Source organism: Sarcophilus harrisii, chromosome 1, assembly GCF_902635505.1.
Source record: "Sarcophilus harrisii chromosome 1, mSarHar1.11, whole genome shotgun sequence".
NCBI lineage: Eukaryota > Metazoa > Chordata > Mammalia > Dasyuromorphia > Dasyuridae > Sarcophilus > Sarcophilus harrisii.
The window spans coordinates 645,218,846-645,238,535 of NC_045426.1; the positions used below are offsets into that span (position 1 = coordinate 645,218,846).

General features: G+C 36.3%; 1 pseudogene; it reads right to left on the reverse strand.

The window, feature by feature from the left end:
* Window positions 1-13,120, reverse strand: part of LOC105749695 — a 51,705-nt pseudogene extending 38,585 nt beyond the window's left edge.
* Window positions 13,121-19,690: the final 6,570 nt, after the last annotated feature.

Genomic DNA, 19,690 nt, shown 5'->3' on the forward strand with positions numbered 1-19,690 from the left:
AAACTATCCTATGTTCCTCTAATTTATTAATAATTTCATTCTTTATGCTTACATCATGAGCCTATTTTGATCTTATCTTGGTGTATGCTGTTAAGTGTGGGTCTATGCCTACTTTCTGCCATACTAGTTTCCAGTTTTCCCAGCAGTTTTTGTCAAATGGTGAATTCTTATCCCAAAAGTTGTGATCTTTGGGTTGGTCAAACACGATTGCTATAGTTATTGACTATTTTGTCCTGTGAACTAACCTATTCCACTGATTAACTAGTCTATTTCTTAGCCAATACAAAATGTTTTTGGTGACCACTGCTTTATAATATAATTTTAGATCAGGTATAGCTACACCTCCTTCATTTGATTTTTTTTCATTAGTTCCTTGAAATTCTTGACCTTTTGTTCTTCCATATGAATTTTATTTTTATTTTTTTCTAAGTCATTAAAATAATTTCTTGGGAGTCTGATGGTATAGCACTAAATAAATATATTAATTTACATAGTATTGTCATCCTTATTATATTCGCTTGACCTATCCAAGAGCACAAACTTAAATCTAACTCTATTTGTGTGGAAAGTGTTTTGCAGTTTTGCTCATATAATTCCTGACTTTCCCTTGGCAGATAGATTTCCAAATATTTTATGCTACCAACAGTTATTTTAAATGGAATTTCTCTTTGTATCTCATGCTGTTGAATTTTGTTGGTGATGTATAAAAATGTTGAGGATTTATGTGTATTTATTTTGTATCCTGTAACTTTGCTAAAGTTGTGGATTATTTCTAACAGCTTTTTTAGTAGAATCTCTGGGGTTCTCTAAGTATACCATCATGTCTTTTGCAAAGAGTGATAATTTGGTTTCCCTATTATCTACTCTAATTCCTGTAATCTCTTTCTCAACTCTTATTGCCAAAGCTAGCATTTCTAATACAATATTGAAGAGTAATGGTGATAGTGGGCAACCTTGTTTCACTTCTGATTTTATTGGGAATGGTTCCAGTTAAACCCAATCACATATGATGCTTACTGATGGTTTTAAATAGATGTTCCTCACTATTTTAAGGAAAAGTCCATTTATTCCTATCCTCTCAAGTGTTTTTATTAGGAATGGATGTTGGGTTTTATCAAATACTTTTTCTGCATCTATTGAGATGATCATATGGTTTTTACTAATTTGGTTATTGATATAGTCAATTATGTAAATAGTTTTCTTAATGTTGAACCAGCCCTGCATTCCTGGTATAAATCCTACTTGGTCATAGTGTATTATCCTGGGAATGATTTTCTTCAATCTTTTTGCTAATATTTTATTTAAGATTTTAGCATCAATATTCATTAGGGAGATTGGTCTATAATTTTCTTTCTCTGTTTTCAACCTACCAGGTTTAGGTATCAGTACCATGTTGGTGTCATAAAAGGAATTTGGTTGGACTCCTTCAATCCCTAATTTTTCAATTAGTTTTAGGAATGTTTAACCAATTTACTTCTTCCTCTGTTAATCCGGGTAACATATTTTTGAAGGTATTCTTCTATTTCATTTAAATAATCGAATTTATTTTTATAAAGTTGGGTAAAATATCACCTAATTATTGCTCTAAATTCCTTTTCATTAGTGGTGAGTTCTCCCTTTTCATTTTTAAGACTAACAATTTGATTTTTCTCTTTCCTTTTTTAAATCAAATTTACTAAGGGTTTATCTATTTTGTTGGGTTTTTTCATAAAATCAATTATTAGTTTTATTTATCAATTCAATAGTTTTTTTTTACTTTCAATTTTATTAATCTCTCCTCTTATTTTTAGAATTTCAAATTTAGTGTATGACTGGGGGTTTTTAATTTGTTCCTTTTCTAGCTTTTTTAGTTGCAAGCCCAATTTATTAACCTTCTCTTTCTCTATTTTATGCAAGTAGACCTCTAGAGATATAAAATTTCCCCTTATTACTGCTTTGCATGCAATTCACACATTTTGGTATGATGTCTCATTATTGTCATTTTCTTGGGTGAAATTATTAATTATGTCTATGATTTCCTGTTTCACCCAATCACTCTTTAGGATAAGATTATTTAGTTTCCAATTATTTTTTGGTCTATTTTCCTGTGGCTTTTTATTGAATGTAATTTTTATTACATTGTGATCTGAAAAGGATGCATTTATTATTTCTGCCTTTCTGCATTTGAATCTGAGGTTTTTATGTCCTAATATATGGTCAGTTTTTGTATAGGTTCCATGAAGTACTAAGAAGAAAGTGTACTCCTTTATGTCTCAATTTAGTTTTTCCCAAAGATCTATCATACTTAATTTTTCTAATATTCTTTTTGCCTCTTTGCCTTCTTATTTATTTTGTGGTTTGATTTATCTAATTCTGAGAGTACAAGGTTGAGATCTCCCACTATTTTAGTTTTGCTGTCTATTTCTTCTTGCATATCTCTTAATTTCTCTTTTAAGAATTTAGATGCTACACCACTTGGTGCATATGTTTAATGTTGATATTGCTACCCTTTAGCATATCTTTTAATTAGTTATCTCTTTTAATTAGATTAATTTTTGCTTTTGTTTGTTCTGAGATAGGATGGCTACCCTTGCTTTTTTGGCTTTCCCTGAAGCATCGTAGATTGTGCTCTAGCCTTTTACCTTTACTCTGTATGTATCTCCCTGCTTCAAGTGTGTTTCCTATAAACAACATATTGTAGGATTCTGGTTTTTAATCCAGTCTGCTGTCTGCCTCTGCTTTATGGGGGGGGGGGGTGTTACCCCATTCACATTTATGGTTAAAATTTCTAATTCTGTATTTCTTGCCATCTTGTTAACCCCAGCTTATGCTTTTTTTTCCTTTCCTTCTCCCTTAGCCCCCTCCCCAGTATTAAACTTGTGAGCACCACTTGCCTCTCACAGTCCTACCTTTTTAGGATCCCTCCCCTCACCTTAGAGTTCCTCCCTTTTTCTTACCCCTTTTCTTCACAATTTTTATATTCACTTCGGCTTAGCTTACTCCTTCCCTTTTCACTTTTCCCCTCCCACTTTTCAATGAGGTGGAAGAAGTTTCTCTGTAAATTGAACGTCTAATATTTTTCTCTTTAAGTCAGTTCTGATAAGAGTAAGATATTCACTATATTCATCTCACTCCCTTCTTTCCCTCAGATATAATAGGTTTCTTTTGCATCTTTGTGAGATGTAGTACCCCCAGTTTACCCTTTTTATGGTACAATTTCCTTTCCACCTCTAGTTTCTTTTTTATATTATAACTGTAAAACCAAATTATATATGTGTTCTTTATGTATATTCATAACAGAAATATAATCCTCAAGATTTCTTTTTACTTTTTATGTTTTTCTTGAGTCCTATATTTGGAGATCAAACTTTTTGTTTAGTTTCATTTTTTTGTCAGAAATAGATGAAATTCACCTATTTCATTGAATATCCATCTTCTTCCCTGGAAAAAAGGCTCATTTTGTCTGGGTAAATTATTCTTCTCTGAATACCAAGTTCCTTTGCCTTTCAGAATATCAGATTCCAGGCCCTTTGATCCTTTAATGTAGAAGCTGCTAGATCCTGAGTAATCCTTATTGTAGCTCTTCTATATTTGAATTGTTTTTCCCCCTAGCTGCTCGTTTTATTTTTTCCTTGTTCTGATAGTTCTGGAATTTAGCCACAATATTTCTTGGAGTTTTGATTTTGGGATCTCTTTCAGTAGGTGATCCATGAATTCTTTCAATGTCTATTTCATCCTCTGTTTCTATAACATCTGGGAGTTCTCTTTGATGATTTCTGGAAAAATAGTGTCTAGGCTCTTTTTTTTCATCATAATTTTCTCCTAGATCTCTCCTAGATCTATTTTCCAGGCTGTTGTTTTCCCAAGTAGGTATTTAACATTCTTTTCCATTGTTTCCTTTTTTTGGTTTTACTTGACTGATTATTGATGTGTTCTCGAATCATTCATTTACATTTGTTCAGTTCTGATTTTTAATGAATTATTTTCTTCATTTCCTTTTTTTATTTCTTTTTGTAATATTCTAATTGAGTTTTTAAATGAATTGTTATGTTCTATGGAAATTTTTTTCCATTTTGCCAATTTTATTTTTTAGAGAGCCATTTCCTTTTTCCAATTCACTAATTCTGTTTTGTAGGGATTTGATTTCTTGATCCACTCTATCTTTAAATGAATGGGATGACTTATGCAGACCTTCTTGCCAAGCTTCCCTTTCCTTTCCCCATTTTTCTCCTAGCTCTCTTGTAAGAACCTTTTCAATTTCTTCTGAGAGTCTTGTATCATGGGGACCAGATAATATCCTCCCCTTTGGGGTTTCATCTGGAGACAATCTGTTTTTAGTCTCCTTGAGGTTTGAAATCTTCTCTCTATCCATATAGAAGCTATCAATAGTTAGAAAGTGCATTAATTTTTTTGAAATCTTCTCTCTATCCATATAGGAACTATCAATAATTAGAATGTGCATTAATTTTTTACTCATTTTGACAAAAAAGAATCAAAGAAAACAAACAAATAAACCAAAAAAGCAAATGCGGTCTGCCTCTTTGGTAGTGTGATATTACTAAGCATCCTTTACAGATTACAGGAAATAATAATGAAGCAGCAGCAGAACAGCAATGGTTGCATTCCCTGCACAGCAGCCACTCTCTGAGACTCTGAGAGCATGCTGAGTCACTTGGGGTGTTGGGTGGGTGTAGTCAGGTCCAAGAGACCCCAGTGTTTCGAGATTGAAGTCTTTACCCCTGTGCTTATAGCTTCTCTGTTGAACTACTGGCTTGCTGCCAGGACAAAGAAGCTCACACTGGGTAAAGTTCTCCCCACAAATTTTCCAAGGGGTGAGACTACACTGCGCCCCCTCCTGCCTTCTCAGCGTTAGCTGCCTTCCATGCTCTTGTTGCCTGCCTGGGGTCTGCACCTGGTCTAACTGTCCTTGCCCACGAGCAAAAACAGACCTTTTCTGGAGAATTTCGAGGATATCTTCTGTTGGTAATGTATTTGCGGGTTTTTTCAGTCAAGCACTAATTCCGAGGCCGTATCATGAAAAAACAGTTGTCTGAGGGCAAGGAAGAGCTTAGATAAATGTATGTGTCCTTTCCGCCATCTTAGCTGGAACCCCAATTCTAATTTTCAAAGATTCACTTTATTTAAAATTCTGCATCTCCATTTCCAGTTGGTTGACTATATTTTCATAATCTTCTTGGGTTTTTTTAGTTTGTTCTTTTCTTTTCATTTTTTTATGAAAACTCTTTATTTTCAAAATATATGCACAGATAGTTTTCAACATTCAGCCTTACAAAACCTTGTGATCCACATTTTTTCCCTCTTTTCCCTCATTGTCTTTCCTAGACAGAAAGTAATCCAATATATGTTAAACATGTGCAATTCTTCTATGTAGAGGGCCACAGATAGTGGAGGAATTTTGGGCAAGGTATAAGACCCTTCAGCCCAAAAGGAACCTGATGATAATGTCTGATTTGGCTCCCCATTTCCCTTTGGTGATTCTCACCTTCTGAGAAGTCAGGGAGGGTGTGATCACCTGTGTTCTACTTGAAGTAAGGATACTTTCAGTGATCAGAGGAACTTACATATCACTAGCAGAATGATTATAGCAATGTGCTATGATGATATAATGCTACCATAGTTAGCACTTGCACAGTAATGTTTGATGGCTGGCACATGCTCAATGTGGTGTAATGAGGTAATATAACTGAAGGTTTTAAGGACTGAAGGAGGGATACAGAGCTCTCTCAGCCTCTGGGTTCTCAGTCAGAGAAGACTCCAGAGTCCAGAGTCCATCTTTGACCAGGCACATGGTGGCTCTCCCACCTCCTTCACTTCTCCATCTGAAGACTAGGGACTCAAGTTAATACCTAGGTCTTCCAGAGAGCTAGCCTGGACATTACACTTCTGTATATATTTCCACAATTATGCTGCACAAGAAAAATCAGATCAAAAAGGAAAAAATGAGAAAGAAAACAAAATACAAGCAAACAACAACAACAACAAAAAAATGAAAATACTAGGTTGTGATCCACACTCAGTCCCCACAATTCTCTCTCTGGGTGAAGATGGCTTTCTTCATCACAGGACTATTGGAACTGGCCTGGATCACCAAGGAGCCACATCCTTCAGAATTGATGATCGTATAATCTTGCTCTTGTTATGTAAAACATCTTCCTGGTTTTACACACTTAGCAGCAGTTCGTGTGAGTATCTTCAGGGCTCTCTGAAATCATCTTACTGATCAATTCTTATATAATAATAACGTTCCATAACATTCATATACCATAACTTATTCATGCGTTCTCTAACTAATGGGCATCCACTCACTTTTCAGTTTCTTGCCACTACAAAAAGGACTGCTACAAACATTTTTGCACACATAGATCCTTTTTCCTTTTTTATGATGTCTTTGGGATACAGGCCCAGGAGAGATAGTGCTAGATCAAAGGATAAGCTCAGTCTGATAGACCTTTGAGCATAGTAGCTCTCCAGCATGGTTGCATCAGTTCACAACTCCATCAACAATCTATGAGTATCCCAGTTTTCCCACACCCCTTCCAACATTTATCATTATCTTTTCCTGTCATCTTAGCTAATCTGATAGGTATGTAGTCGTACCTCAGAGTTGTCTTAATTTACATTTCTCTGATAAATATGATTTAGAGCATTTTTGTATGATTCTAAATGGTTTTAATTTCTTCATCTGAAAATTGTCTGTTCATAGCTTTGACCATTTATCAACTGGAGAATGGCTTGAATTTTTATTAATTTGAATCAATTTTTTACATATTTTAGAAATGAGGCCTTTATCAGAACCTTTGGATGTATCAAAAGGGATTTTGAAAATAAAGAGAAATGGAAAAAATAATGAAAAGAATTGAGAGTGGTGCAAAAGAAAACAGAAAAAAAAAATCTAATTAGGAGAAAAATGTCTTCAAAAGCAAAATTGGCCAAATTGGAAAGCTCTCCAAGGTAAATAGCTCCTTAAAAATTAGAACTGAGAAGGCAGAAGCTAATGACTTCAAGAGAAATCAAGATACAATAAAAACAAAACCAAAAAAAAAATTAAAACAAAATGTGAAATATCTCCTTGGAAAAACAACTGATCTAGAAAATAGAACCAGGAGAGATAATCTAAAAATTACTGATGTATTAGAAAGTCATGATCAAAAAAGGGCTTCAACATCATCTTTCAAGAAATTATCAAGGAAAACTGTAAAGTATGGCCAAGCTCCCTGGAGGGCTTCAGGATCAGCCTGAGTCAGGATAAATCAAAGTCCTGGGTCTTTAGGGGGAGAAGTGAAGGAGGCAGGCAAGCTGCGACATGCCTTGCCAAAGATGTATCCTGGATTCTGGAGCCTGAAGTCTCCAGTCTCTCTCTCTCTCCTCATCCTGCAGCTAAGTGACTCTGACCTCTCCTCCCACTTTGAGCCCCACCCCCTCCAATCTTTGCCTCCCTTAATGAAGCAGATTTCAATATGACTAGAGATCCCACTCACAAGGCGGTCCCTACTAGTTCACAGCTGACCCACTTCTGGGATCTCAGATATTCAAAGCCTTTGTTTACTTTCAGACTGCACTGTACTATGATTCCTCCTCTTCCTTTGATCCTTACATTATAGGACAAGCAAGAATCATCTACCCAGCAAAATGGAATATAATCCTTCAGGGAAAAAGGTAGAAATTCAATGAAATAGAAGGTTTTCAAGTATTCATGATAAAAAAAGACCAGAGCTGAATAGAAAATTTGATTTTCAAATATAGAATTCAAGAAAAGGATAAGGAGATAATCAGGAAAGGGATAGCAATAAGGCTTATCTGTTTGCATTCTTGCATAGGGATGATACTTGTAACTCATAAGAACTTTTTCATTAGTATGGTTGGTTGAAGACATATATGTGGACAGATGGCACATGTGGGAATTCAGTATGAAAGGGTAATATCCCTTTAAAAATGAAATTAAAGGGTGAGGGAGAAATGTGCTAGGAGCAAGGAAAAGGAAGCAGTGGAATGGTATAAATTATCTTCCATTAAAAAGAGTCAAAGGAAATGCTTTTACTGTGGAGGGGAAAAGGGGGAAGGAGAGGATGAGTGAGTGAAGCTTACTCTCATTAGAAAAAATAACATCCACACTCAATATGAGTATAGAAATAGATTTCTATTTCACCCTTCAGGAAAGTAGGAGGGGAAAAGGATATGGGAAGGGGGGAGGGTGATAAAAAGGAGGACATATGGGGGAGGGAGTGCTCAGTAGCAAAACACTTTTGATGATGGACAGAGTGAAAGAATAGAGAGAATAGAACAAATTGGGGAAAATTCAGCTAGTGATAGTAATTGTAAAAACAATTTTGAAGCAACTTTCTCTGATAAGGCCTCATTTCTCAAACATAGAGGGAAATGAGTCAAATTTATACAAAAGAGTCATGTCCCAATTGATAAATGATCATACAATTTGATTTATGCCCAAAGGGTTATAAATTCATGCCTATCCTTTGATCTAACAACATTACTATTGGGCATGAATTCCAAAAGTGAGTTTTCTTCTTTTAAAAAGGAAAACGATCTATATGTATAAAAATATTTATGAGAGATTTCTTCTCAGGGCCAAAAAATGGAAATTGAAGGGATGCCCATCAATTGGGAAATGGCTGAACAAATTGTGGTATGTGATTATGACAAAATATCATTGTTCTGTAGAAAATGATGAGCAGGATACTTTGATAAAAAACTTGGAAAGTCCTCCGTGAATTCAAGAAAAGTGAAATGTATTGTATACAATGTAGCAGTATTCTGGGATGATCAGTTGTAAATGACTTTGCAATTCTCCGCAATACAATGATCCATGACTACTCTGAAGGACTTAATGATGAAAAAAAATTATAAGCCTTTCATTCTCAAAATATATGCATAGTTTTCAGCATTCTCCCTTGCAAAGCCTTGTGTTCAAATTTTTTTCTCTCCCTTCTCTTCCCTCCATTAAACAATAAGTAATTCAATATATGTTAAATATGTGCAATATTTCCATACATATTTCCACATTTATAAGATGAATAGTCTTATCCATAACCAGAAGACTAATTGGGTCTGAATCAGCATTGGGGAAAAAAAGGAGAGGACCATGACATAAGGAAGGTGATGCCATAACTTGCAAATTAATTGGATTTAAGTGATGGTAGACTGTGCAAAGTCATCAGCCTCACTCTCTCTTCTGGAATCATTGGGGTCCAGTGGCAAGATATAGTTCAGATGACTGGAAATTCAATGAAAGACCTTAGCTTTTTGGTCTTTCTCAGGTCTCAGTTTGACTGAGGTAACATCTATTCAGTAATTTTAAACTAGATGAGGCAAAGAATGGCCTCTTTTACCTAGTCAAAAAAAAATTACTCTGGGATGGGAAGACGATCAGAGTTTCTACTATAACAGAAACAATTGCTATTTGCACTTCTTCTGAGCCATCAGAGGGCCCAAGCAATAACCAAGCAAATCGTGGACTAGAAACTATTGTTAGTCAATCAATGAGAGAATGATTTTGATTTAAAGCATGGACTTTTAAGAAAGAAATCTGGCCATAAACTCCAAGATGCTTAGGATGTTTCACCAATCAAAATTTACATTACTTTCTGTAAAGCACCTGCAGGTAAAGTTATGATACTTGATGTGGACTGAGGGAAAGGTGCAGGGAGAGAAAGGAGGTAGCGAAGGAGTTTAGTCATTTAAAAAAAAAAAAGAAGATATAGCTAGGATGGATGGATCAAATGAGAGTGTTTTTAGGATGAGAGATTAAGGCATTAAAAAAGTAGCTGGTACACAGAGTTTGTAGAATAATGAGAGAATAGGGATAATAGAAAGGAGCATTATGCTGAACTTAAATGAAATTACTTGTATATGGAGAGAAATCTGTCTTTGCAAGGAAAAGGATAGAGATGATAGCACAAGACATCTGAGTGAGGTGAGAGGAGGAGTATACATGAGAGATGTACATGAATTATCTCAAACTTTTTTGGTAAAATATGACTCAAATTTCTTAATTAGGTGTGTGAGAAAAGGCAGTGCCAAGAGAGGTTTATTTTTTATTTATTTTTTTTTAAGAAGAATAAAGAGGATTCGAAGAGCCACTTTGAAGGGTGGAATAATGAGGTGATGTGTGTAGTAAATCTAGTCAGCACAGTTTCATAATTTTCTCCAGCTTCATTCAGTAGTTGTTTACAACACACAAGCAAGTGAAGAGTGGAAGCGATCCAAGGCTGAGGTAAATGATGGAAAGATTTACAAGAGAATGAAGTGCTAAAGGATTCAGAAGAAAAAGACTGTGTAGACTTAAACTGATGCAGACCAGTTCATCAAGAGGTCAAGATGGGGAATGGAAGAGAGTATAGCTAGTAGAGAAGTGATTTCCTGGGGAAAAACTGAAGTTTTTTTTTTTCCATTTCACAATTCTGTTTTTCATCAAGTTGGTATTTTTTCACATTTTTAAAATAACTTTTTATTGACAGAACCCATGCCATGGTAATTTTTTACAACATTATACCTTGCACTCACTTCTATTCCAATTTTTCCCCTCTCTCTCTCCATCCCCTTCCTCAGATGGCAAGCAGTCCTATACATGCTAAATATGTCACAGTATATCCTAGATACAATACATGTGTGCAGAACTGAACAGTTCTCTTCTTGCACAGGGAGAATTGGATTCAGAAGGTAGAAATAACCCAGGAAGAAAAACAAAAATGCAAACAGTTTACATTCATTTCCCAGTGTTCTTTCTTTAGGTGTAGCTGCTTCTGTCCATCATTGATCAATTGAAACTGAGTTAGGTCTCTTTGTCAAAGAAATCCACTTCCATCAGAATACATCTTCATACAGTGTCATTGTTGAAGTATATAATGACCCCCTGGTTCTGCTCCTTTCACTTAGCATCAGTTCATGTAAATCTCTCCAAGCCTCTCTCTATTCATCCTGCTGGTCATTTCTTACAGAACAATAATATTCCATAACATTCATATACCACAATTTACCCAACCATTCTCCAATTGATGGGCATTCATTCATTTTCCAGTTTCTAGCCACTACAAACAGGGCTGCCACAAACATTTTGGCACATACATGTCCCTTTCCCTTCTTTAGTATCTCTTTGGGGTATAAGCCCAGTAGTAGCACTGCTGGATCAAAGGGTATGCACAGTTTGAAACTTTTTGGGCATAATTCCAGATTGCTCTCCAGGATGGTTGGATTCGTTCACAGCTCCACCAACAATGCATCAGTGTCCCAGTTTTCCCGCAACCTCTCCATCATTCATCATTATTTTTTCCTGTCATCTTAGCCAATCTTACAGGTGTGTAGTGGTATCTCAGAGTTGTCTTAATTTGCATTTCTCTGATCCATAGTGATTTGGAACACTCATATGGCTAGAAATAGTTTCAATTTATTTGTCTGCGAATTGTCTGTTCATATCCTTTGACCATTTATCAATTGGAGAATGGCTTGATTGCTTATAAATTAGAGTCAATTCTATATATAGTTTGGAAATGAGGTCTTTATCAGAACCTTTAACTGTGATGATGTTTTCCCAGTTTGTTGCTTCCCTTCTAATCTTGTTTGCATTAATTTTGTTTGTACAGAAGCTTTTTAATTTGATGTAATCAAAGTTTTCTATTTTGTGATCAATAATGGTCTCTAGTTCATCTTTGGTCACACATTTCTTCCTCCTCCACAAGTCTGAGATATAAACTACCCTATGTTCCTCTAATTTATTTATAATCTTGTTCTTTATGCCTAAATCATGGACCCATTTTGATTTTATCTTAGTATATGGTGTTAAGTATGGGTCCATGCCTAATTTCTGCCATACTAATTTCCAGTTATTCCAGCAGTTTTTGTCAAATAATGAATTCTGATCCCAAAAGTTAGGATCTTTGGGTTTGTCAAACACTAGATTGCTATAGTTGACTATTCTGGCTTGTGAACCTAACCTATTCCACTGATCAACTAATGTATTTCTTAGTCAATACCAAATCATTTTGGTGACTGCTGCTTTATAATATAGTTTTAGATCAGGTACAGCTAGGCCACCTTCATTTGATTTTTTTTTTCATTATTTCCCTTGATATTCTCGATTTTTTGTTCTTCCATATGAATTTTGTTGTTATTTTTTCTAGATCATTAAAATATTTTCTTGGAAGTCTGATTGGTATAGCACTAAATAAATAGATTAGTTTAGGGTGTTTTGTTATCTTTATTATATTTGCTTGACCTATCCAAGAGCACTTAATATTTTTTCCAATTATTTAACTCTGACTTTATTTGTGTGGAAAGTTTTTTGTGATTTTGCTCATATAATTCCCAACTTTCTTTTGCAGATAGATTCCCAAATATTTTATGCTGTCAACAGTTATTTTGAATGGAATTTCTCTTTGTATGTCTTGCTGTTGGATTTTGTTGGTGATGTATAAAAGTTCTGAGGATTTATGGGGATTTATTTTGTATCCTGCAACTTTGCTAAAATTATGAATTTTTTCTAATAGCTTTTTAGTAGAATCTCTGGAGTTCTCTAAGTATGCCATCATATCATCTGCAATTTTTTTTCATATTTTGTAAAAAAATTATATGCTTTTCCCATTTTATCAAGTCTTTTTTTAAAGAATTTTCTTCAAACAATTTCTTTTTTTTCCTTTTCCCTCTTTCCATACTCTCTCACAAAGATCTCAATTCCTTCTCCCATTTTTCTTCTCTCTTTTAAGATCCTTTTTTTAATTCTACAAGAAATCCTTGTTAAATGGGGACAACATCATAGGACTTCATCTGGAATTGACTGGCGTTTAGGAACCTCAGGATTTGAGGTCTAATTTCTCTCCCTAAAAGTTGTCTATAGTCAGAGTTATTTTTGCTTTTTTGTTTGTTTTTTTTTTAAGGGTAGAGATCTGCTCTTAAGGCAAAGAAGTGACAGCTGCTTTATTTTGCCCTGGGGCAGGTATTTTTGACTGACTTCTGGGGCTGGGTAATCTCCACCAGTTTTCAAGTTCTTGAGCAGGCTCAGTGGCTCACAATTTGCTTTTATATTGGCTTTGGGGTGTTTTACATCTGCTAATACCTGCTTGCAAACAGTACAGAGTAGCTTAAGGGCCTCACAGAAGATTCCCTGGTGCATGTTGCCACACTCTGGCTCCCTGCTCTAGCTCCTTGCCCTAGAGTCCTTGTGGTGACCTGGCTTTGGCAAACTGTCCCCCTGCCCATTGAAACAGACCTGTTCTGAAGTTCTTTTAAAATATCTTCTTCTGGGAATGTGTTACACTCCAGATATTTGTGGATTCTGTTACTTCAAAACCAGTTTAGAGGCTCAATCTACTATTGGTTTGAGAGAAGGTCAGAGGCGGTCACAGAAAATCTTCCCCACCTTGGCTCCACCCCCTGATATATTTTTTTAAAGGAACAAAAATTCCCAGGACAAAAAAAATTGAAATTGAGGGGCTGCTCATTACTTGAGGAATGTCTGAATCAATTGCAGTATGTGATTATGATGGAATATCATTATTCTATGGGATTGATAAGCAAGATGCTTCAAGAAAAAATCTGAAAAGTCCTCCATGAACTCCAGCAAAGTGAAATGTACTGTATACAAAGCAGTAGTACTGTTCTGGGATGATCACCTGCAAATTTCTTTGCAATTCTTGACAGTACAATGATCCATGACTATTCTGAAGGACTTAAGATGAAAAATCTTTTTTAAAGCTTTGTATTTTCAAAATATATGTTTTCAACATTCACCTTGCAAAACCTTGTATCCCCAATTTTTTCCCTCTCCTTCCTTCCCCTCCCTTAGACAGTAAGTAATCCAATATATGTTAAATGTGTGTAAATTTTCTTTACATATTTCCACAATTATATGGTGAAAAATTTTGTCCATACCCAGAGAAGGAACTGATTAGATCTGAATATAGATTGAAACATGGAAAAAAAAAAAGAGAAACATGATATCAGGAATATGATACCATGACTTGTAAATGAATTAGATTTAAGTGAGGGAGGACTGTGCAAAGTCACCAGGCTCACTCTCTCTTTTGGAGTCATTTGAAACCAATAGCAAGATATAGATCAGAATGACTAGAGATGCAATGAAAAATTTTGTTCTTTTAGGTCTTTTTCAGGTCTCAATTTGAATGAGGAAGCACTTATTCAGTAATTTAAAACCAAGTAAGAAATAAGGCAAAGAAAGGCCTATTTAACCTAGTCAAAAAAATCACTCTGGGATGGGAAGACCCTCAGAATTTCTGACCATAAGAGAAACAACTGCTATTTACACTTCCTCTGAGCCATCAGAAGGCTCAAACAATGACCAAGCCAGTCTTGGATTGGAATTATTGTTGGTCAATCAATGAGAGTCAAAGTTATTTTTGTTTAAAGCATGGTCTTTTAAGAAAGAAATCTGGTCATAAACTCCAAGATATCTTAGGATATTTCACCCATAAAAAATTATATTTCTTTCTGTAAAGCATCTGCAGGTAAAGGTATGGTATTTTATGTGGACTAAGGGACAGGTAGCAGAGGGAAAGGAGGGAGAGCAGGAGTTTAACCTTTCAAGAAAAGAAGATATAGTTAGGATGGATGAATTAAGTGAGAATTTTTTGAGTATGGATGTTGAAGGCATTAAAAAATAAGTAATAGACAGAGTTTAAAGATAAATGAGAGAACAAGGATAATAGAAAGGAGCATTAGGCTGAATTAGAATGAGGTTACTTGTATATGGAAAGAAATCTATCTTTGCAAGAAAAAGGATGGAGATGGTAGCAGAAGGCATATGAGTGATGTGAGAGGAGTGAAAAGAAAAGAATCCATGAATGATTTCAAATTTTTTCGTAAAATATAAATCAAGTTTCTTAGTTAGGTGAATGGAAAAAGATAGAGCCAGTGGAGGTTTAAAGAGGAATAAAACAGATTGGAAGAGCCACTTTAAAGAGTGGAATAACAAGGTGATGTGTGTAGTGAATCTAGTCAGCAGTTTCATAATTTTCTTCAGCTTCATTCAGCAGTTGTTTACAACACCCAAAGCACTGAAGAGTGGAAGTGATCCAAGGCTGTGGTATTTGAGGGCAAGATTTATAAGAGGATGAGGAGCTAACAGATTCAAGAGAAGAAGATTATGTAGACAAGTCTATCAGTGTAGACCAGTTCATCAAGAGGTCAAGATGGAGAAAGGAAGAGAGTGCAACTAGTAGAGAGGTAATTGTCTGGGGAAAAACTGAGGGGCTGAGAGACTGGGGTTCACGATGTAGATGAAGAACAGGGTTTGAGGTTGCAAGGTAATGGAGAAATAAAATATTAATAAACTATTATCAGATAAGGAAATTTCAAAACTCACGAACACAGAAGTTGTACATGTGTGGATGTGGCAAGATCAAGGTATGATTGTTTTGTGGGTGACTTCAATGGGGGTAGAGTAGAGAAGTGGTCATGGAAAATAACTAAGCTGACGAATAAGGAGTTTAGGGTGTCTGAGGGTACATATATATATACTTATATATATACATATATATAAGTATATATATACACACATACAAATACACACTTTTGCACAAAGTAAACATATATACCTATGTATTTATATACATAGGTATATGTGTACATACACACACATATATGTATGTGTATGTGTGTGTATACAGAAAGTAGTATCTCAGTGCTCATCTGCCTTGAAACTCATCAAATTTGGAATTCACCACATTTCAATGAGAAAAAAAGTGCTTCACCCTTGATGCTTGCTTGGAATACATCACAATTGTTGATTTCTTGGTTGAGCAGTAGGAATGTGAAGTTGACCAAGTGTAGTGCTCACCCCCTGTGGCTGCCACTATTCTTCTTGGTCATGGGCAACTCCTCCACAGTGAAGGCAGCAATGCTCTGGACTGTCAAGTTGAAGCCCACAATGCTAAAGTTGGGCCCTTCATGGGCTTGTCTGGTGCAATTCTTGTAGTATGTTTTTGCTGAAGTATATTGTCTCCTGGTTCCCAAAACAGCAGTACTGGAAGGGAATAGAACAGCTGGCATGCTAAGCAAGAGAAGAAGGAGCTGGGGCAGGAGAAACACCAGAAGGATCCCAGAAGGAGATGGCAGTAGCTGCAGCAGAACTAGGACACCTGGCAGCTCTGAACCTGGCAGAGGCCAGAGCCCTGGGCAGTAGAGGATAGGGACCATAGTTTTAGCCTTTACATTCAGGTACCTCACCACACCAAGAAAGCTTGGACAGCAGCAGGTGGAGGCAGATTATAAAGGTCAAGATTCCTCTCAGAAAGTGATTTGAGTCGAGAAGGGAGAAGTCTTCCTGGTCTAAACTGGATTGGCTTGCTTCATACTAGATCAAATCAGCCCCTGAAATAAAGGGCTAATAATGAGATTGGATTTGATATTCTCCTCAACCTTATTCAGACCTCACCCAGCTGTGGAGACCTACAGTGTTGTACTCAGTTTTAGGGGGTTAGAGTGATGTTGGATTAAGAATGACATAAACATAGACATCACTCATTACAATAGGACCACCTCTTATTATAATATTTATTGTTCTCATTAATTGTTAACCAATCATAGTGGATTGCCATCTATTGGGAACACCCACTTCTCCAAGAGCATATAAAAATCTGTAAACTGAAATGGTCAATTTTTGATTTATAAGAGAACCAAATGACTATAATTAATTAGTTAATTAATAATGTGATTAAATACTCCAAAATTTTGTCTCTCAAACTTTTCAAACATCATGTAAAAATGGGAAGACAAGACTTTGAATCATGCCTCCTGGTAGCAAAGGTTCATTTCTTTGTAGGCAGATCTGTCCCCTGAGACAAAGGAGACAAAAGGTTTGGTTCTATTCTGAGAGAGTATAAACAATGTGTTGCACCAGAGTTTCAAGGGTAACCAAATTCATGGGGCTAGACTAGTGTGGGAAAGGAGTTTGTAACTCTGAAGTCAGGAAAATTAGTCCTAAGTAGTCTGGGAGAACACCCTTTGAAGGGTGTGTTCTGGGTAAGATTCAGATTTGCTTTATTCTTCTTCTGCACCTGATACCTTCTACTTATGTAGAGCTGAGAGAATCTTTTCCTATTTCTTTCTCACTGTTGTAGGAGGTTCCAATGCCAATTTTCAGGTTTCAATAGAAAAGGGAAAAGAAAGAAAGTGGAAAGATTGGGAGGGAGAGAGAGAAAGGGGAGGAAACAAAGAAGAAGGTAGAAAGTAGCAAGAGAGGAGTATAGAACAAACATCATTTTGCCCGGTCTTTGTGACCCAGCATACATGAAACACACACAGAAGGTGAGAGAGACAGGGAGACAGAAAGACAGAGATAGAGAGAGAGATATTGGGAGGAAAGAGGAGGTGTCAAAGACCAGACACACTAAACCAGTTAGACCAAGGGTTACTTCAGGCTTCCAAATATATTGAGGAACCATCATTCTAATCAGGCTGTGCTATAGAATATGTCATGACATTAAGGAAGCATGGTAGGAGAAGGATTATAAATTTGGTAACAAAATGTTGTCTTGTTATTTTGATGTGTGAAGTGGCTGATATATTCTGATGTGGAAAACTACTGCATTTTATTTGACACATACATGATTTTAATGACTAACAAATTAATAGGAAAAATATCACTAATGCCAACATTATCTTTAAACCTCTCCTTGTGAGGTGTCATTAAGAAAATGAGAACCCTAGCACAGCTCCATTCAGAAAGAGCTAAGAGGTGCAGTGGGCACTGAGTGGTGAGTGCAGTCAGAAAGAGCTGAGTTTATTTTCTGCCTCTTCCTTGATGTGTGACCCTGGGCCAGTCTTTTAACCTCTGGCTCAGTTTATCATATGAAAAATATTAACAACAGCACATATCATCCAAAAATTCTTTCTAAGTATCGAGTGAGAAAGATTTGGTTCAATACTTATTTGGTGGCTTATATGTGCCAAACATAGTTCTAAGCATTAGGGAAGGAAAGAAGAAAGGGAGAAAGAAAGGGAGGGATGTAGAATGAGATGAAAAGAGAAAGAGAAAGAAATGAAGAGGAGGAAGAGAAAGGGCAGGAAGGAAAGAAGAAGGAAGGAAGAAAGGAATATAAAAGGAAACAAAGAAGAAAGGAAGAAAACAAAGTAGGAAGGAAGGAAAGAAAGAAGAAAAAAAAGGAGGGAGACATTTGTAGGTGAGTAATGGGGACAAGAAATGGAAGAAAGAGTAGAAAGACCAGGGAGGGAGCTAGTGGTTAGAAAGCCTGAAATGTGTGGCCATGGCCCCTGTTCTTGCTATGCTCAGCCAGACCTCCCTCCTCCTCCCTGACTAGACCCAAGATGGCCCCTCTCTTCAACAAGAGGAGTTATAGCTAACTTTCTCCTACTTGAGTATAAGATTCCCAAAGACCAATATGGAATGCTTTTCCCTGTGCCAAGAGACTGTATGAAGGCCACATTCTCCTTAGTGGGCATGATGTGCTTTTCTGGTGAGGAACAAATGATACCAATGAAGTCCTTGGTTGGATTTATAATGAGGACCATCATTTGTAGACTGCTAAGGACTACTAAGTGCAAAACCTAGAAAGCTTGTAAAGGGTTAAAGGGGATTATACCATTAGGGGAGGATCTATTCTCCAAAGCCCCCACAGTTGTGAATCATAACATACTTGAAAGAATTGCAAATCAGTGTTGCTTGTGAATTGGGAATGAAATAAATCAGAGGCAAGAAGGAAGAGGAGGGAAATCAGAGAATGCAACTGCCTCTGAGACTCCTTGTATTGTTATCATCCTCTCACATCCTTTTTTTTTTTAACTGTTGGTCAGAGCTAGATATCCAGCAGCCACTAAGAGGGACTAGGGGGTTTAGTAAGATTAGCCAGAGTCACTTTGGCGGTAGATTAGGGAGAAGGAAGGTTGTGGAGATTCTGCTTCCATCCAATTCAATCCTACTTCTAAAGACCAAGAATAAAGACTAAGGACTTTTGCTTATCCTGACTCTGGCTGATTCTAAGGTATCCAGGGTGCTAATGCGGTCATCACACCATTTATTCCACAATGTCACCATACTTTCAGCCCCCAAGTGCTTCATGGTAGACATGCTCCTTTTCTAGGGAAGTTTCCCAAAAGGGAAGAGAAGACTGCACTTCTCTCCCACTACCTCAAGGAAACTGCTAAGATCAGGATTCATACTTCTGTTTCCAATTTGTATCATTAATGCATAGGAGCAGTTATTATATCCTAGTCTTGACCTCTAAGCAACACATACTTCATGTCCCTACCCTTTCCACCCCCAGGGAATTTGCCACAGGACTTATAACTCCATGTTAAATCTCTGTTTCTTTTGATTACTCTCTTGTCTTCCCTTCATCCTTCTCAGAAAAAAGAACCAGGACTCTGAACAGGTCTTGGGATATATCCTGAGGAATCACGGGTCTCATATTTTCCTCTAGGATATGGTACTCTGAGATTACTACTGACATGAGTCACAAATGTACTCTGAAACCTGACCTGATTGATCCCTGCAGTCTTGTGGTTTTTGAAGATCTTTTTTGTCACTGACTTGATTCTTTATCACCTTTACTCATTACCTGCAGTGAAGAGAAAGTGGGCCCATGAGAGTCAGGTCTCTCATTTAACATCTTATACTACAGGGAACTAGATTTCTTTCACTTATTACACAGATGATTAATATGATTGATTTTTGTAGTGTAATAGAAGTTTTGGTATCTAAACTATG